We start from the raw sequence: 20,990 nt of genomic DNA on the forward strand, positions 1-20,990 counted from the left end.
ATCACGGTCTAGACAAAAACCCAATATACAATATTAGTTATAGATGGTACTTTGAATTTTGTATTCATGCAACACTGGAGATTTTAAACTTGGTGGAGGTGAAGTATGGGATTGTCTGCATGCCTATTTGTAGATGTGCTACAGTTTTCATTGAACAAATTGAACAGATAATTTAAATTCTAATGAGTACAGAGCATTGGACAGGATTCAGAGCTTAGATAAGACCTCAGCTTTGTCTTCATTGAGCATACAGCCGTGAGAGACAATAAGCCCAGATAACTATAAAATTCAAAATCACATGCCTTGTCAAGGAGTAGGACCCAAGATAAACCTTTGTTGGCACTCCAACTCAATGTTACTGCATTTCAGTCTTTCCCAGTTCCTGGACCTAGTCCCTCTAGATCATGAAAGTGAAAGAAATTGCTACCAGAGAGTGCTGCTGAATTAAAGTCAAGTGGTTCCGCAACTTCATAACCAAGTTCTCTATCCCACAGAATCTCCCATCTCCAGCACAAACCACATTTCACTACCAGTTGCCCAGCATAGTCTTCTAAATGCAGAGAAATGTTTTTTATTGATCCGGTAAATAAATTTCTCAAAGTTACCAAAAAAACCCTTCTATACTCACTGATTTCTCTTCCTTCCTTCTCACTCAGTTCTAAGCCCTCTGCAATCTGGCTTCATCATTTAATTGAAACCGCTCTTTCCAAAACATTAACAATCTCTTAATTGACAAATCTAATATCCTTTTTTCAATCTTTATTTTTTCTGACCCAAGACTATCAATCAACCTTTTCTCAACTCGAGGCAACCAACATTTATTAAATGCTTACTGTATGCCAGTCACTGTGCTAAACCTGAATATTCTTTCATCTTTAGGTTTTTGTAACACTGTTTTCTTTCCTGTTTCTGTTCCAACCTCTCTGACCTCTCTTCAGTCTGTTTTTCTAGATCTTCCTCCAGTTCACTCCTGCTAACAGTGAGTTTTCACCAAGATTTATCCTGGGCCTTCTGACTTTGTACTGTATCATTTGATGATCACTTCCCATGGGTTCAGTTATCATTATTCAGGTAATTTCCGGATCTAGAGATCTAACCTCAGCTTTTTCTTGAGAAATAATTTTGTATCACCAACTGCCTTTTGAATATGTGGAAGTAAATATCCCATAGGCTTCTCAAACTCAGTATATCCTAAACAAAACTAATTATCTTTAGCCTCAAGTTCTCCTCTTCCAAACAGCCCCTGCTATTCTTGAGGGCATTGTCATTATCCTCTTAACTCACTATCATTCTTGACTCCTCTGTCCTTTCACTCCAGTTGTTGTCCACAGCACCTGAAATACTTTTCCCTGTCACCTCTGACTCCTCACTTCCTTCAAGACTTAGTCGGAATCCCACCTTTTTCAGGAGTCCTTTTCCCCTCCACTCCATACCCTAAAACTGCTAGTACCTTCTCCCTAACATAACCTTCCATTTACACTGTGTGTACCTTATATGTATAATTTTCTGGCATGCTGCCTTTCCAATAAGAATTTGAGATCCCTCAGGGAAGAGATCATGTTTTCATATTTCTTTGCATTCTCAGGATTTAACACAGTGCATGGCAAATTATAAAGCACTTAGTAAATTCTTGTTGACTGATAGACATGACATGTGCATCAGAATGTTGAAAGGCAACTGTACAAAGCCTGCAGTAAAAGGTAGTTACCAACTGGGGTAAATAAGGGAAGGCTTCATCTTCCAGCATAATCTTCAGTTTGATTCAAGACAAAACTAGGATCTCAGAGGGGTACAAAGAAAGACCATTAATTATGACCAAGGAGTGAAGCTCAGTGTTTGCTATTCACATTTGGATAACCAAATGGCTTTTAATGAAAGGAAGATATTGATTTTTTCTGCAGCATGTGGTTCAATAAAATTGACTTTGAATAAATGTATATAAAATAAACCCCATTAATATATTGACTTCCATTTAGAGTTGGAAACAATTTCTAATAATTATCTCCTCAGTTAGACTGCTGCCTGAAGTGAAAAGCCTACTAGACAGGATTGAGAAGAATTGCATTTGAATCCTGCCTCATATATTGTGAAAAGTCATTTTCTGTGGGATAAGAAGGGTTAATGTCTAACAGAAACAGCCTGAGGAGACCAGGAAAGAGTAGGTATTCCATTAGCATGGTGTTTAGAAACATTAACACCAGGAATCCTAGAAACCCAAAATATAAGCCAAGTTAACCCTTGAAAAAGTCTAAGGAAGTATCTCAATGATAACTACATCAGAAGATAGAAGAGGCAGATGCCAGAAACAAGCAAACAAACAAAAAAACAAGTAATAACTTAGTGGACAATGCTCCATCAATAATGCAGATTGTTGTTGTTGTTGTTGTTGTTTGTCCTTTGCCATGACCTGCAAGTGAATTGGATTTAAATGAGGAAGGGCTATGCAGGATCACCAGCCTGACTTTCTCCTCAGGAGCCATCTGGGTCCAGTGGCAAGACATAGATTGAGAAGACTGGAGATGCCCCAGGATGCAGTGGGTGACCTTGGACTTTTTAAGCTAAGGACTTTCTAAGTTCTCACTTTCACTAAGACACCACCCATTCAGTGATTAAGGGTAGTTAAGAAATGAGCCAAGGAATGGTTCCTTTTACCCAATTAAAAAAAATCAGTCTGGGAGGGAAGACCCCCCAGGGTTTCTGGCCAAAACATAAGCAATTACTATTTACATTCTCTCTAAGTCATTAGGGACCAAACAATGACCACTAAGTGGTACTCAGGCTGGGACCTACTGTTGGCTAGTCAATGAGAACTAGAGTGGATTGGGTTTAAGGCCTGGCCTTAAGAAAGGAATCTAGCTAGTAAACCCCAAGATATCTTGCTAGATTTATGTCATAAAAATATACATTCCCTTGGCAGAACACCCACAAGTAAGGGTATGATACCCTATGTGGGCAAAGGGAAGGGGAGGGAAGAAAAGAAGAAAGGAAGGCTGGAAGGGAGGGAGGGAGGAAGGGAGGAAGGGAAGGAGCAAGGAAGGAGCCAAGTTGCCCAACTGGAACTGGTCATTTGGGTCCCCAGTGGGGCATCTTGTACTACTCACATGTTGTTGTTTGTCCTTCGTTCTCAAAGAAGACCATGGCATCAGGAAGATGATGACTTGCAAGTGAATTGGGTTTAAATGAGGGAGAGCTGTGCAAGGTCACCAGAATGACTTTCTCCTCTGGAGCCATCTAGGTCCAGTGGCAAGATATAGATCAGGATAACTGGAGATGGCCCCCATCATTCAGGTAGATAGTTTGTCATGTGACAAGGAAGTCCTACCCCTGACTTACTTTTTTGAGGGAAATGAGGTGCAGTGGCCTTGTGTAACTTTGTGCAAACATTTTGGTAGCCAGAACAAAACACTAGCTTTATGATAAAGGCCTTTCCAGATCTAAGTCTATGATCCTATTGAAGAGGTCTAGGACTTTTGGGGTTCTGTTGGAAACCCCAAGATCGTGGTACTGGGCCCTGCCTGAATGAATTCAGCTCAAACCTTCTTCAAGCCAGAGGAAAAAGTTTATTAGTGATAAACCACATAGACCAGATAACGCCCATAAGGATGAGCGGGCATGAGAAAGACTCAGCCTTTTGGACTTGAGAGATTCTCAAGCTAGTATCACCCCTGGGTACTAGTGGGCATGAGAAAGTCTCAGCCTTTTGGGCTTGAGGTTCTCAGCCTCTGAATGGGGGCCAGGGTAGAATTTTTATACACTGATGTAACTTTGGGTGGCCAGAGAAGGGGTCTGGGAAAAGGGTCTAGGTGAGAATTCCAAATGGAAGGTCTGAGAGATTGAATAGACAATGGGAATAGCTAATGGAGGGAACAGGAAGGCAGAAGTTTGAAAGGCATCTGCACAAGATAAAAGGATGGGGCTAGGACTTTCAAAGAGAGATAAAGGGAGTTGATAAGGAACCATTTGAGACCAGAGTAAAGCCGATCTGGGGCCCATAGACAAAAGGGAGCCAGATTCTTTTAGTACAAGGGGCAAAGGTGCATCTGAATAAGATTAAAAGATAAGGCTAAGGCTTTCAAAGGGAGATGAAGAGCTGGGGTCGATAGACAAGTGGGAGTCAGATTCCCTTTGGAACAAGGGACGAAGATCTTGGCTTGGGCCCTGCCCGCATCACTATAATCATTTAACCTTTCCAAGCTTCAGTTTCCTCATCTACAAAATAGGTATAATAATGCTTGTTCTACCCTAACACTCAACATTTTCAAGAAGATGATATGCAGTAATGCATCTGGAAGCATCGTGTTATTGTATATGTGAGCCATCTGTAATATATGATAGCATTGTTACCAACTAGTATTACTAATTTAGAAGCTGATGTATTTGATAAACCCTCATTCAGTTTCACTTTGCCAGAAGATTAAGAGCAAATGTGTGTGACTGTGACAGACAGAGAAATAGAAAGACAGAGACAGAGTCAGAGAGACAGAGACATACAGAGAGGGACAAAGACAGACAAACAGACCTTTAAAATATGAATCAACAGAGATTAAGTAGCTTTAGATAGGAGATTTTATATAGTGTAACTTTATTTTTTCAGGCCAGCATTTGAGCAAGAGACCCAAATTGATAGCTAATTTAGCCAAGATTTTCTGAGAAGGTAAAATAGTGTGTGTTTTAGCATTTACATTTACATATATGCATGTGCATGTGTGTATTCTGTACATATGTATGCATATTAAATGTGTGTGTACATATTGATGCATATACATATATACACATATCTACTATGCACATAATACATACATGCATGTACCTACACAATGCACATGCATGTAGGGATATGGATGTGTGCACATGTTCACACATATATGACATGTGCTCGTATATGCATGCACATGTGCACATATATATACACACACACAAAAGAGACAGGCAAGCAAAGCCAACCCCAAACACATTAATCACCATCTTTTCTCAGATTCTTATTAGAACATGCAGGACCCTGAACCCAAGAGCTCTGAGAATGCCAGTGTTCCCCAAATCTCCTAGCCTAGCTCCTATAGCCATAATCATAGGGAGAAATCATTTTGAAAATGAGGGCCTCCTCCTTCATTACCACCAGCAACAACTTCTGACCAACCATCACCAACTGACAAATAGGCATTGGAGCCTGTTTGTGATACCACCCCACAAAACACCAATCTTGCTTCCAGCCCAACCCTTGTATCTTGTGAAGAAAGGGTCAGTCTTACTCATCAAGTGCTGACCAGCTTCCACACACAGGGCAGGCGAGCCAGGATGGCTGATGCAGCAAAGTAACCTGAGGGAGATCCAGGGAGGTAGCATGGGCCAGGTAAATGAAACCATCACAACCACCTTGACCACTACTTCCCCTCAGGCCCTAATGGAGACAATCTAGAACCCAAGAACCTTGGAGACAGTTGAACCCAGGAGCCTTGGGTACAGCAGTGTTTCAAACCCAGTGACCTCAGACATCATCTAGGAAAGCAACCCCTGTGGAGATACAGCATGGTAATTAACTCCTGCAAGTGCTACAATCAGAGCAATAGAAGATCCAGAAAAGAAATGTTGTGGCATGAAAAGCCTTGACTCAAATGACTCAACATCAGAAACTAAATCAGGGAGTACTTGTACCATCTACCTCAAGGTACATGTGGCTAAAAACGCCATATAAATTTGAACTATTATTTTTATTAATACTGAATATTAGGAATAACCTAGGAGTAGGCTGAAGAGGTTGAACTTGAGTAAGATTTTGAAGGATGAGTAAGAGAAAATTGGATTGTGCATTTCAGGGAAAGGCAATGATGTGAGCAAATGTGCAGAGGCAAGATTGTGAACAGCACATTACTGGGGCTAGTCAGGGGAGGAAGTAAACCAACTTATATGTAGGGGAATGATAAAACATAAAATTGGAGAAGTTGTATCTAAATTGTGCAGAAGAAATTTCATGAATTTGGACCTTACTCTGCAAGAAATTACTTGACTTTTACATAGTATTATAGAATAGAGTTGTGGAGAAGTAAACAACTCCTTATCTGTAGGAAGAAATTAATTTAAACCAAGTTTAAAAAAAACATTATAGTCTACTCTTTTTCCAAAGACCGTCAGTTCTGAGGCACTATATACATTGGGTATATAAGGAAACCACTGAACAAAGAGTCAACTAAGAGTAATAAATGAGATTAGAGAAGACTGTTATTGTCTTTTGCTTAGTTTCTAATATTTTAACTTTGTGGTGTATTGAAAGGGTTGCACTAGATGATCTTCAAGGTCTCTTGAAATTCTGTATTACTATGATTATGCCCTTAATAAAAGTTGTCATGACTTGAGTAAATCAATTGAGTTTCCTTTTCATCTTCAGCTGAAAATACTTTAGGAAGGAAACAAATTGTTTTGACTTAGTGTAGAAAAGAATAGTGATATAGTTTTTTTTAAAAATATTATTTATTACTCATTTTCATTTAAGTAGCTAATAGTAAAATGCCAGGATCAATGATAACCTTAGTTGTATGGGATTTCAATTCCTTTATCAAATTGTTCCAAATCTTATCGATGGGATAGATCATTCATAAAGTGTGCATGGAGAAGAATCAAAATAATTTATTGTAATGCACACATTTTCCCTATGCCCTTATATTTTGTTCGTATTAACTAATTGAAATCAACAAGAGTGACAATGTAATGAGTATACAAAACTGAATTGAATTTTATACTGTAAGATGCTTTTTACCAAATTCAAACTTTATTATCTTGTTCCCTTCACACTCTTATTGTGGTAACTTGAGGAGAAGGGCAAATACGTTGATTTGGTTTCCTGTTCTATTTTTATATCTCTACTCAGGGAAGGAAAAGAAGGAATCGTTCTATTCATGTGTCATACACTAAGGCTTATGGTAGTTTGCTAATTATAAGTTGCATTGTCTTTGTCTGAAAAGGAATTTAGGAGCTGAACCAAGTATAGTTAGGTCTCTTAGCCCTCGGTGATTGCACAGCTGCAGAATTTACAGCCCAAATGTCAGCCTGCTTTAGCATTGTCTTAGGCCAAAAGGCCAAAACCAAGTAAAGTAAAACTCTTCACTTAGTTACAGAATTTAATGTGGACCAAACAATAGAATTTTCAACTAAATTAGAAAATTTTTGTCTTGTTATGTTTTATTTCTTAACTTTCTGTGAATTATTTGTTCTCAAAGGACTTTAGACCTTTTTTTAGCCTTGTCTTTACTTTCTTTAAATTTTATTTTTATTATTAATTTAATAAAAATCTGAACAGAGCAATTAAACAAAATAAGGAATAAAATCTTAAATCAAAAGTGAAGTTATAAACTAGTTTGCTATCAGAAAATATATATAGTATGTATGAGATTTCCTTATAGAGCAACTTTACTAAAATCGTAATATAATATCTCATTTGCCCTGTTTACCCTTTGGTCACTTTTTGCTTATTTACCAAAACTTGCTGCTCTATTTTTATATCATTGTAGTCAGTGTGTATGTTGTTCTGTTTCTGCTTCCTTTATTCACTTCATACACTTCTTTCTATATTACTTTTTGTTCTTTTTGGTCATGTTTATAACACAATTATATTTCATACTTTAACAAATCATAATGTAATCTTGTGTTTGTAGTAGCCTTTTAAACAAAAAGGCATATACAGCAAGTTGAGATCCTTGTGAAAGGAGCTTTATTAAATCCATTCAAAGATTTTTATTAATTTCCAGAATTAGAAAATTGTACTATGAATGTCCTTATGCAAATAAGTCTTTCTTTGGATAGGTAGTTTTACATAATTTCTTTTGTCTAAGGAGGACTAAACTTCCTCTCAGCTATTCCTTAATCTTGGCACCTTGTTTTGTTTCAGACCTCTTAATTCATTCATGTACAGTAACCGTTTTATCCTAAAGCACCTGATTTATTTGGGAAATATTTAGAACTTGGAGTTGGAAAGAACCTTTAAAAAATTCAAGTCCAGTGTAATCACAGACTCTCAGAGTTAATAGGATCCACAAAGTCCATCGAGTTCCACCTCTACCTTAAGAATATCCTCTTTAATAACATAACCAAATGGAAGGGAGATAGCCTTTGATTAAAGGGCTCTAGTGAGAGGGAATTTGCCCAGTGTGGCCTATCCCATTTTGGGATAAATGTTCTTTCATTGCTAAACTTAACTCTGCCTCTTTGTAGCTTCTACCCATTGCTCTTACTTCTACCACCAGGAAAACAAGGAGAAGGAGTCTCATTCCTCTTCAAGAATGTCCACGTGACAGTCTTTCAAATAGTTGATGATGGTTTTTAAGCTTGTCCCCCCCCCCCAAAACCAAAATATTCTCTCAGTGCTAAACATTCATATTTGATTCAGGCATTTCTTATATGGCAGAATCTTCAGTCCTCTCTCCAAATGGTCACTATATTCACGGAACATTCTTCAGCTTGCCAGTCTCCTTTCTAAAATGTCGTGCCCTGAAATGAAAATCGTATTTCATATGTGGTCAGACCATGTAACTAACTAATCTAATTACTTCATTGTGGATCTACTATCACTCAGAAACTTAAGTGGATTGGTGATCTCATTCATTTGAGAGATTTAACTGGTGGCTATCTTTTTCAGATCACTATTTTAGGACAGTCATAGCTACCATTCTTCATTCTGCTCTCTCCTCCCTGGCTGGCACCTAAATTGCCTAGCCAACCACCTTGTTACCACATGAGTAGCTCTTCTCCCATGATGAAATCAATTCTTCCACTGTTCCGGAATGGGGCATATACAGGTACTCTGCTGTGGACCTATGCCCCACCTCTCTAATTTTCTCAACCAGTGTCCCCATCCCTAGTCACCACTTGCCATTGTGAGTTTGTCCCATATTAAGAGGTAAACTTGAAGGCAGGGAATGCCTTTGCTTTTGTTGTGCTTTGTTTTGATTCCCAACCTTAGTGCAATGCTTGGCACACAGGAAGCATTTAATAATTTTTCATTCATTAATTCTTATTTTAAAATCCTTCTTTTTCTCTAAGACCCAGATCAAATAATGCTTCTTCCATGAAGTCTTCCCTAAACTCAAAGTGCTCTCCATGATTCTTCTAATGTCACACTTACATGTTTGTATTTTTTGAGAATCTCCTAAGCATTTATCAGTTCTAATGTGTCATAACATTTGCATTCTTACTTTGTGCTTCCAGTTGGATTCTGAGCTCCCTGAGGTCAAGGAATATATTCTTTCATATTCTCAGCTTCTGGTCCACTTACTGCCATGTAATGTGCACTTACTAAGCTCTTAAATTAAATTTTGACATTTCTTTATTTTTTGGAGGAATTTTGAAGACAAATTAGATTTTGCATTTATTATTTTTATTTTAACCTGACATTTGATTTTATTGGCATAGGGGACTCCCAGTGAGGAAACTCCCTTTACCACTGCAGAGCTACACCTGCTCTGCAAGTTATGGTCATAGAGAGAGTTACCTGGAGCCCTGAGAGTGTATATGACCTGTCCAGGATCATAAAGTCACTAAGTGTCTGAGGCAGAACTTGAAACTAGGTGTTCCTGATGGCTGGGTAACTTTATCTACTACCCCACTAGCTACCTCTCAGTTAGCCTTAGGTAAATCTAGTTCTGCACTAAAATTTATTTTTTTTCTATATGTATCTTATCTTCAGTCACACACCATTTTGTCAATAGTATGCTGATTATTGTTAACCTGCTGGTTCCTGGGAAAAACAACCTTGTTTTTTTGGTTGGTTTGTTTGTTTTTTAAATCCAAGTATTGGTCTGTGTTCTTAGTTGATTATTGGAATAATTATTACTTTTTTTTTTAGGTCATTGAAAGGCTAGTTGGAATTATCATAACAAATTTTATGTAGCACTTAAAAGTTGGTAGAATACTGTATGAACACTATCTCAGTTCTGCTTAACTAAAATCCTATGGGCAAGGTACCAAAAATGTTATCCCCATTTTGCAGATAAAGTAACTGAGATTCAGAAAAAGTAAGTTACTTGACCATAGTCAGCTGTATAAATTAGATGTGATATTTTAATCCAGGCCTTTATAATTCTAACTTCAGCTAATAATGAGATAATTCTAGAGACTATGTAGTCAGTAAAAATTGTTATAGCATAATATAAAGACAGTTAAGAAAATGAAAGTGGCATTAATTTCCTTAAAATTAATTCCTGTCTGTGTAGTTGAAACATATATTTTGTGTTCAAAATAATTTTTTTTTATTTCAACCTGAGATTTCTCACTGAACCATCAATAAAACATTGTCGGCATGAGCATTCAGCTGCGTAGTGCATATATTCAGAAATAAGCACAATATTCCTTAGCTTGAAATCCCTTTCATGTGATTGTCATTCTGCAGCCAACTTCCCCAAAAGTTAGATGAAAATGTTCACTTCCTTAAAAGGAAATGATAGAGGGAGAATAAGAAATCTCTCCCCTTCCTCCTTTTTTTTCCCCTGTCATTCTTTCTCCTTGGTAATTGTCTAACGATGACTTCCCCGCTCTGGTTCCTATCATACATCTAGTTATTTCAGGCAAATTGGTTGTCCACTTCAATTAGCAAATTGGCGTCTCTTTATAGGGAAGTCTCATTTGTTTGCAAAAGAATCACAACCAGACATCATGATTTCCTCTAATTAACAGAACTATTCACCTTCCTTTGCTTCTCATGAGTCTGGAGGAAAGGGAGCTAGAGAAAACTTTCAACAGAACTAAAACACATTTCAATAGAGAAAAAGTCAATCAGGCATACTGAACAACCTGTTTATTTTTGCCTTATTTAAAATTCCAGACCTTGATTGATATTCTTATATATGACGCCTGTGCTAATGTGATAATAAATATCAATAGCAGCAAATAACAAGGTAAGAATGGGACAGAGAATTATGCACAAAGATGAAGGGAGATGAATTATCTGTTTCTTTCCTTATCTTCTACCATCCTTGAAATATTTATTAATCTTTGAGATACCTAGCAAAGATGATACCTAGTAAAGAATGTGGAATTCCACAACATTCCATAATAATAATTAGTAACCTTATTTGAAATCTAGATACAAAATTTCTTCCCTGGTAACATTATTCCTACCAAACTTAGAGGGAAAAGATTTTCTAATTGGAGCTTTGTGGGGTTTTGAGAAAGACAAAGATAATTTGCAGTTAAATTAAATAGTGATGTTTCTATTTAGGTTTCAATTATTTCCTTTCAAGTTAGGGGTTTTATTTTTGTACAGTGTAAGAGGGAAAGTTATATGAAAATGCTATACCCTGGGCTTTTTTAGAGTCATTTTGTTTGTACCCCAGCACCTAATACAATTTTCTGCATATGGTAGATTCTTCATAAATGCTTATCATATTGTACTTCAATAAGTCCATGAGGAATAGTAAGAGACCTAGTTTCTATTTTTGAAGTCTGGACAAATTTTAAGTGAACTTCCAAATGAAGTGGTTGATAGTGAAGAGGCAAAGTATAACAGGGTGACAGGCATATTCCTGTAAGCTTGATAAAATTATTGAAGGTCAAGGTTGGGATGAATAAGTTATAGTCTTTATTAGATCATCTAGCAATTGGATGTGTTGGATATAATGTGTACTGCTCTTTGATCAGAAATGGTTAGTCATATGGCATCATTTCTGTTAGACTCTAAAAGATCTTAAAATGTGTATGCAAATCATTAATTGACCAGTCTTAGTTTTGGTAACTTTTTAATAGGAGCAATGGTAGTTTCTGAATTTTACCCAAAAAAAATTCCAAAAGGATTTTCTCTAATTTTTAGAACGTACAGGTTTTATTCTGACTTCTTTGCATCTAATATTACCTTCTTTCTTCTTTCTCTGCTCTGAAAAGGTTAAACTGTACAATATTTAAAACTATCACTAGGTGGCTCACATAGGTTCAGAAACTATCAACATTACAACACTAATTTCATTTCCATCTTTTCTTTTAGGGTGCTAGGTTGGTAGATTGATTGAATGTTATAGGTGGAGTATATATGGGTTGCAGCAAAGTAATTGACAGAGGCTGCTTTGATGTTGTTTTAGACAAGTTGGAGAAATGTGAGATGGTGAATCTTTTACTTGTTGAAAACCAAAATAGTGTTGATTAATAGATGTTTGTTACACTAGATGGTGGTTGGGTTGGCTATAATAATTTCAGGATTGGATGAATGTAGTGACATGACCAGAATGGGTTTAGAAATGCCTACATGAGGGTGTAGACCTTACTTTAGGCCATGAAGACAGTAAAGATTTAAGGTTCTGGATGAAACTACACCTAGGGACTGACTCAGGTCATTAGAGTCAAGACCATGTTATTGGGGAAGAGCTGGCAAGTGTGTGGTAGGGCAAATAGGTATCAGTGCTAAATAATTCAAATGGATAAATTAAATAATGTTGTGTCAGATGGACAGTTATCATACTTTAAGTGAAGATGTCTGAGATTAGGCAGGTGAAGGTTGCAAATATGGAAAAAATCTACATGACTGAAGGACTAATGTGTTATGATTTTAGGCCATGATTAAGACCATGAGATTTGAAAAATTAGGTGCCAATGTCCTGTTGAGGCAAGTTGTTTTATGCTGCTGTTGTTGTTTTGATTAATGTGTGTGTGTTTGTGTGTGTGTGTGTGTGTGTGTGTGTGTGTGTGTGTGTGTGTTTTAAAAGTTACTTCATTAGATAGAAGTGATACTGGGCAATGTTTATTTGTTATTTCATTTATAATTTTCAAATAAAGCTTTCTCACAGACTCCTAACAAGTAAATAATGTTTTATTCTTAGCCTTTTATCCACTGCGAGATTAGAAAAAAGTTGTCAATTATGTTTGTTAATAGAAAACATGGAAGTTCGGAGTAGGTGAAATGTGGAAGGGTATAAAGTGATGGAGCCTGTTGTCTGAGCAAGTGTCAATGACAAGGCTTCCTGTGTGTTAGGAGAGTGTTTAAAAATGTAATTATGCTGTACACTTAAAATATAATGTGTGAATGAAACAGAACAGATAGTACTTGTGCTAATGCTTACTAAATCTTGCTATGGTCATCCGTGTGTGTGTGTGTGTGTGTGTGTGTGTGTGTGTGGTGATCCTAAGTTCAAAAATCATGTTGATATCCAGAAATGTTTACTGCCTGAAGTGATTTTTTGGGGAGCCAGGGAGTACTTCAGAGTAATTTTTATAAGGATTTTTTCCTCAGTTAAATTTTAAAAGATCTTATTAGAAGGGTATCTCATTTTAATAATAGCTAGCATTTATACAACACTTTAAGGTTTACAGAGTATTTTACATAGATTATCTCTTTTTATCACCAAGGTGAGCTCAGAAATGATGTGTTGACTAATGGTTCATAATCAAACCCTCTTTTATGCTAGACATATTTAATTTGACAGCTAAGTGCTTGTCATTTCTGATCACTATTTAATTAGCACTGACCTCTAACATTTTCACTATAGTAAGATTCCCTTCCCTCCTTTCAGCCTTTCTGTCTAATAATAAACATTCTAGCAATGCTTGTGAAGGCTAGGGAATTGTTATTGAAGGAATTCCTTTATGTAATATATGTCACCAGTTTTATGCAGCCATGTTTTTCATATACTAGAATTGTGTGTTCCTGGCACTCAGTCTTACTCGTCTCACAGTCTTCATTTTTCCTCTTCAACCTTGAACCCTGGGTAATGTAACGTGTTTCAGTTCATATGCATTAAACCTTAAAACTAAAAAGTTTATAATTCATTCCTACAGATACATATAGCAAAAAGTAAGAGATAAGGTGAGCCTATAATACTTTATAAATAAATAATTCACTTGTCTCATTTCATGTGTTACTCATTCTCAAAGTGCTTTGTCCAAATTTTCTCCTATTTGGACATCTAAGGTGCTTTGGATTTTGTTTTTGTTTTTATAGTTGCTTTGTTTTGACTTAATATGTTGGCATCATTTCCTGTCTCTTGATTTTAGCTCAAGAAAAAGTAACATTTCATGGTAATAAGCATTTTTTTTTATCTTGAACTGTTGTTGATTGCAAGAATGACGACATCGGCATGCCACTGCATCCAGACTTAGTTCCCTAAAACGGCTATTATTGTTTAGACACACGACTGTTGTTTGGAAAATGGTATCTATCCTAGAGAGTCTAGTAGCCAGAACTGCTTATTTAAGCAAGTTTTTCCCCTTCAGGCCCAAAACAACCCTTAATATGATACAGAACATAACAAACTTGTAATAAAAGGCAATTTCTAAATGAGAACAGGTTTTAAAATAGATGTTGCTGTCTCAGGGGGAGAGAAGTCACCTTTTCAAGTTTTTTTTTAAATGTCCATGTCTGGACAAGATCTTAGAGAGATGATCAAGCCTAACCCCACCATGGAAAGGCATTTATATAATCCCAGGGGTGAGATAATCATATCCTTTTCTTTAAGTACTGCATTGACTGACACTAATCGTTGGAAGGCTCACATGTCTTTGCATTGTATCCCCCCTTCATAGATGACACTAAAATATTTCTCTCTTGATATTTTCCACTCTTTCTTCTGTTTTTGGATGTGAGTCATTATGGAAGGAAGGATAACATTTAGAAATATGCAAATAGCATAGTAAACTAATTAATTATAAACAATTGGTACATTAGTAAATCTGATAGGCACAAGATGTCTTGGTCTAAGCTAGTTTTAGTTTAACTGTTGGCTAGGATTGGCTGTAGGAACCACAGAATTTGGCAATTATCTTTGAATAGGAGGTAAAACATGCTTTTTGCTACAGCCCTTAATAACCACATACTGAATTTTGCTTTTTCCTCCACAGAAGCTTTCGTGGGGTTTGTGGCCATAATCTGTCTTGGGGGAAAATTCACCTTGTTCTGTCTCTAGACAACATTAGCATAGTCATTTACTCTTCACACTACCTGCCCTTTACTGTGCTCCACTTCCATTAATTAGTCACTTTCAATGTTCAAGGAAAAGAAAGAAAGGAAGAAAAGAAGGAAGGGAGGGAAGGAAAGAGGGAGGAAGGAAGGAGATAAAGAGAAGGAGGAAAGGAGGAAAAAGGCAATTGTTAATGTCTGTTATGTGCCAGACACTGGGCTAAGCACTTTAAAAATTGTCTAATTTGACCTTTGATACAGCCGTGAGGGGTAGGTGTAATTATTATCCCTATCTTATAGCTGAGAAAACTACTGAGGAAGACAGAGGATTGAGTTATTTGCCCAGAATCACACAGCTGGTAAATATCTGATGCCAGATTTGTATTCCAGTCTTACTGACTCCAGGCCCAGTGCTGGATCCACTGAATCACACATTTAAATAAGTAGATTTTGGATGAGATGCCCTCTAAGTTCCCTCTCAAGTTTAAGATTCTGTGATTTTATCAATTTCTACCTTATACATCAATAGTGAAAGTTTTGGGGCAACTGAATTTAGGGCTTGGAATCAGGAAGACCTGATTTCTAATCCTATCTCAACCACTGTGTAACCCTGGATGAGTCTGTGTGCCTCAGTTTCCTCATCTGAAAATAGGGAATAATAATAGGGCCTACCTCACAGGGTTGTTTAAGGATCAAAATGATTTAACATAAGTAAAACACTTTGCAAACTCTAATTGCTATCTATTATTAGTACAAGTGTTCTCCAGGTCGTTTTCACTGAGTTACCTTTTATTGGCCTGTCTTTGTTATTCTGATTTGCAAGTGTTGTGTTATAAAGGATTTACTGTCTCATATTTTTCTTTTATTTCCTTTATGGAAATCTAATCTTCCCCCTTTTTCCTGTGTTTCTTTTATAGCCTTCATAGGTTTCCTTCAAGAAGAGAAATACAGCACAGTGCCTGGTCCAGTGGCTTGATTTGATGTTTCTACCTGGAACATGTATGTAAAACTTACACTATTTTTATCCTTAGATTCTTATAGTCCTTTTACATAAACATAATTTATTTATCAAAGTAGATCATTTTTGTTCTATAAAAGAAAATTAATGGATGCAGAAATTTCTTCCCTACAGTTTTGTGGAATATGTACTTATAGTATTATTTTTGTTTTTGTTTTTATTTTACTGCTTAGCCTGCATTTGTAGAACCATTCACCTAATTAGGCAAAAGGGAAACCATGGTGCAAGAATGCACTCATGGTTCCCAGATTCTTCTGGCACACATTTTGGTTTACCGATATCAAATAGGATTTGTATGGACATCTATAGGGCAGCTGGATGGGCCTGGAGTTGGAAGACTCATCTTCCTGAGTTCAAATCTGGCCCCAGACACTTAGCAACTGTGTGACCCTGGGCAAGTCACTTAACCTTGTTTGCCTCAATTGTTCATCTGTTGAATAAGCTAAAGAAGGAAATGGCAAACCACTCTAGTATTTTTGCCAAGAAAATCACAAATGGGGTCACAAAGAATTGGACATGACTGAAACAACTGAATGACAACAAAATGGGCATCTGTCTAGTATGGCAGTTAAGTAATTAAGTTTGTGGACTCAGTGTTCAACATATGCAGTCATTATGTCAGTCTTAAAAAAAGAGAGGAGTTACATGTTAAAGTGTGAGATGTGATAGATAGACATTTTTCCTCCATATTTTATGTTTTGTTTTAGTACTACTTATATTTCATAATATTTCCATTTTTCCTCCATGTCAGACAAGTATGCTTATAACAAAGAATTTTAAAAGAGGAGGAAAAGAAAAAAAAAACAGTTTATCGCTATTAACTCCCACCTCAACCAAGTTTGGCTATTTATGAAGTTTTCTATACCCAGAGTCTCCCACCTCAGCAAATAAGAGAAGGATGTGCATTCTTATACATTGCCTTTATGCTTTATACATCACATATATACCTGAACATTTTAATTTCTCAACCTTCACTTTTTCTTGTTTTGTTGTTGTTCTTTCTATTTATGCTGCTATTGTTCATGGGTCTGCTTACTTCACTTCCAATCATTTCATATAATTCTTCTCATGCTTCATTGCATTCATTACATTCATTGTTTGCTATAGCACAATGATATCAATTATATTAATGCTTAGTCATTTCTCAAGTCATGGGTATCTACTTTGCTTCAATTTCCTTACTTCTTTGAAGAATGTTGATATACATATTTTGCCATATTATGAGACTGTTCATTTTTTCATTGAGCTCTTTACTTTATATGCCTAACAATAGGATTTCTGGGTCTTGGGGTGTTGGCGTTTTAGTTACTTTCTTAGCATAATTCCAAATTACTTCGTAGAATGTTTCACTTTAGATCAATTCCTAACTCCCCCAGCAGTATATTAGTGTACCCATCTTTCCACAGCCCCTTCAACATTTACTGTTCTCATCTTTTCTCATCCTTACCAATTTGATTGGTAGATATAGTAAATAGTGAAATTTCAGGGATGTTTTGATTTAATTGCTCTTATTAGTAGTGATGTGAAGTGCTCTTACTAGTTAGTGATGTGCTCTTATTAGTTGTGATATGTTTAATAATAGTTTGTGCTTATTTTTGCAAGAGCTGTTTATTCATATGTATTAATCAAAATAATCATTTTAGTCTTACATATTTTCTTTAGTTGCCTATATATCTTTGATATTAGACTCCTGTCAGAGAGCTTTGTTACTTTGTTTTACCAGTTTACTGCTTTCTTTCTCATTCTAGTTGTATTAAATTTATTCACATAAAAGTTTTATAGTTTCTTGTAATAAAAATTATCTTTTTTATGCTTGGTGACTGCTTTTGTGTTACATTTTGGTTAATTATTTTCCCTCCAGCCATAGCTGGGAAAGGTACCTTATCTGGTGGTTGTCTTCTAAAATTTCAAAAGTATGATTTATGGTTTATTAGAATTTAAGTTACTAAATTCACTTTTTATTCTGATTCTTCCTTGTCGAGATAGGCATATTTCTCAACAGCTTATTTGATGTGGGAGAGCTTGTGATAATTGCTCCTTCTGTGTATCTAGCACTGATATTAAAAGAAAACTAGTACTTTCTACTTCGTTTGTTCTAGAATTCAGAGTTTTCAGTTAAATCTTCTTCTAGGATTCAGTTCTGGACTTTCTGCTTTAACCTAAGGAGGTATTTTTTACATTGATTTTTATCTAATTCTAAGTACATTTGGGTAAAAACTATTTGTGGCATTATATCTATACAAGAGTAATTTTGCTGATATTTTCTGTACTTGCTTATAATTAAGTTCTAATATTTTATCAGAAATTCGCATACGATTCCCAGGAATGTTGGTATATCTAGAAAATCATGCCATCTAGTTTGGAAACTGTTCAAATGAAAAGGAAAAGTTTTACTTACTAGTTATGCAGGTGCTTCACTAATAATTACTTAATATCCAAAGACCAGTTATTATTTTTATCTAAAAAAATCAAGTTTATTTTATAAAATATTTAAAAAAAAAAGAAACTGAATTTTATCATCATTAATCACTCTTGCTGCATGGCCCTTTCAGATATCCAAATCCATTGAACATCAGAATTCACAATCTTGTACTCACTTTTTCCATTTCTTTCTGATGGACCAGACCATTGACTATGCCTAATGGCTTTCTCTTTGCCAGGTCTTTGGGTTATAGTCTGGATGTTTCATGTTTCCTTCATTGCTCACTATCTATGCATGATAAGAAGCGTTAAGTGCATGGAATTGAAGGTTTTCAGAGTAGGTAAAAAAAAAATCTTCCTTTATGTAGAACCACTACTAATTCCTGACAGGAGCTTTGTGCAGGGAGATTGAGATTTATAGCAACTTTCGAATGTTTATGATTACATTTGAAAACAGTTTCTTTTTTTTTTCCTTTTACATCATAAACTACTTCATGTACTTCAAATTCAAAATCTTTAACAATAAAAAAGAAAAAGCAAAAATGTAGAATATACTCTAACAAATATATTTCAAAAGTTTACAATTATTTAAGATACTAAAATACATTTTATAGAATATCTGTAATTACCTATGGATAACATAAGAAATATTCTTTATATCAGGCAATATTATTTAACAAAATTTATGAAGAGAGAGATTATGTCACTGATCAAGTCAGGCCTGGATATAATTGTAATATAAGGCCTACTATCCCACCTTTCCTAACTCTCATTTGAAGGAATATGTTGTAATGGAAAGACCATTGGACCTGGAATCAAAAAATCTGGGTTCAAATCTTAATCTAGCTACATAACTAGTTGTTTGACCTCAGGGAACTTGCTTAACTCTCTTGGAGCTTCAGTTTTGTTTGTTTGTTTTTCCTTTTTTTTTTTTATTTGTGAAGTGTGGATTATACCTGCATCATTTACCTCATTTCTTTATAAAGAATTCTGTAAACCTCAAAGCTTACTATTATTTAGCTTAATTGTTTATTACTTAGTTAATAGAGTTTTATGAGGAATAAATCAAATGATATTCATTCATTTATCACTTTACAGGAATAAAGCATAAGCAATAATATACGTGACAGAGAGTTGAAATTTATCGTTATCATTACCTGTTGGCACTGTTTCACCCATATACCCTAAGATCTAGTTTTCTTCAGAGTTTCTTTATTTCTTTAGTTATCCATTGCAATACCCCATCTTACTCATTACGCAGAGGTAAAGTATCAGGTACCTACTTAATTTGTTTTCAAGACCAGGAAATGATTAAATACCACCCCCTCTCCCAAAGAAATTCTTCTCTACAGGATGACTAAAGCCAAAAGTTCTATTTTAGACCAAAATCTAATTAATAAAATAAAAAGGAGCTGGTAGAAGGAGTGACTACTTCAATTTAGAGTTCATTATAAGGACAGGAAAGGCAGGAATAGTATGACCCATATCCTATACTTTTGGAGAGGTTACAAAAAGTTCCTCTATCCTAAAACTCTATGGTCCAAGTGATGGAATGCTCTTAAGAACAAAATTCACATGACACAAGCTAAAGTGTTTCCAATATAGAAGAAAGCACTTTGTAAAAAAAGAGAGAGAGAGATGTGTGGATTTATGGGGAATTTTTTGAACAACTTTGATTTTTAAAATGTTATTGTAGAAGGTAGAAGAAGAGACAGTGGTTGAGAATTACTTCAAAACAGCTTTTTTTTGGCCCTAGAAAGATAAAATTTAGTAACATTGTAAATCAGAATAAATATGCTGGAAGTGAATCCTAAGGAAATATTTAAAGTTTTTAGTATTTTTAAGCTTTTTAAATTTTTTTTAATTTTTAAGCTTTTTTGTGGGCCATAGAAAAATCAAAGAAGGAAAATGATCACTGCTTTAAATGAATGGAAAGATCATAAGATTTAAGAAACCTCAGGTATTTAACTCTTTAGTTTTATTTTTGACCGATAAAAACACATTTCACAACGAAAAGTGAACAGAGGTAGTTAAAAGGGAGTTAAACTCAAGATAAGTGAAAAATGGTCAGAGAACACCTAGACAGCCTCCATAAATTAAACTCATCAAGCTCAGGTTAACTATCTAGGACAGAGAACTAAATGTGTTCTGTAAATAGTTCTGTTTAATGTTTTATGGTTCCCAAGTGTATTGATGCTATTAGCCAAAGCACCCATCCCCCCCCAAAAAATACTCCCTGCCATCACCTCCATGACATTGTAGAAGAATTATTTTGTGTGAACAGTCCCCCTTTTTCCCCTCAGGTCATTCCCCACAGAGTTCCACATATGCCAATTCTGAGTAAGGCCATTCCTTTTCCTTAGATAGTAATGAGAAGCTTTTTTAGTTTTCAACTAATTAAAATCAAGTCTAGAATTGACTGAAAAAATGTCCCATCATAACTGCAAACCTGTCACTAATTCCTCATGAACAGAAAAAAAATATGATTTTAGAGGGAAATGATATTAGAAAGGACTCCTTTTGTCACTTTTAATTTATTGATTTTTTTTGTTTTTTACATCATTTACATTTGCAAATACTTCCTTCTTCCGTTCACTACCCAGCAAACCAATCTTTGTAACATGGTGATAATGATGATGATGATGATGACAGCAATGAGGGTGATGACAAAAAAGGTAGATAAGAGGA

The 20,990-nt window shown here is 35.6% G+C and overlaps 1 protein-coding gene across 2 annotated transcripts in view; it reads left to right on the forward strand.

Moving 5' to 3' along the window:
- CHRM3 (cholinergic receptor muscarinic 3) overlaps positions 1-20,990 on the forward strand; it is a 625,193-nt gene that overhangs the window by 318,505 nt on the left and 285,698 nt on the right. For both annotated transcript variants that reach the window (XM_020982037.2, XM_020982039.2), the window contains exon 3: positions 15,781-15,862. The gene's annotated coding sequence lies outside the window, so the exon portion shown is untranslated. The remainder of the gene's footprint in view (positions 1-15,780; positions 15,863-20,990) is intronic.

Source organism: Phascolarctos cinereus, unplaced genomic scaffold (genome assembly GCF_003287225.1).
Source record: "Phascolarctos cinereus isolate Bilbo 61053 unplaced genomic scaffold, phaCin_HiC Scaffold_5;HRSCAF=322, whole genome shotgun sequence".
Taxonomy (NCBI): Eukaryota; Metazoa; Chordata; class Mammalia; order Diprotodontia; family Phascolarctidae; genus Phascolarctos; species Phascolarctos cinereus.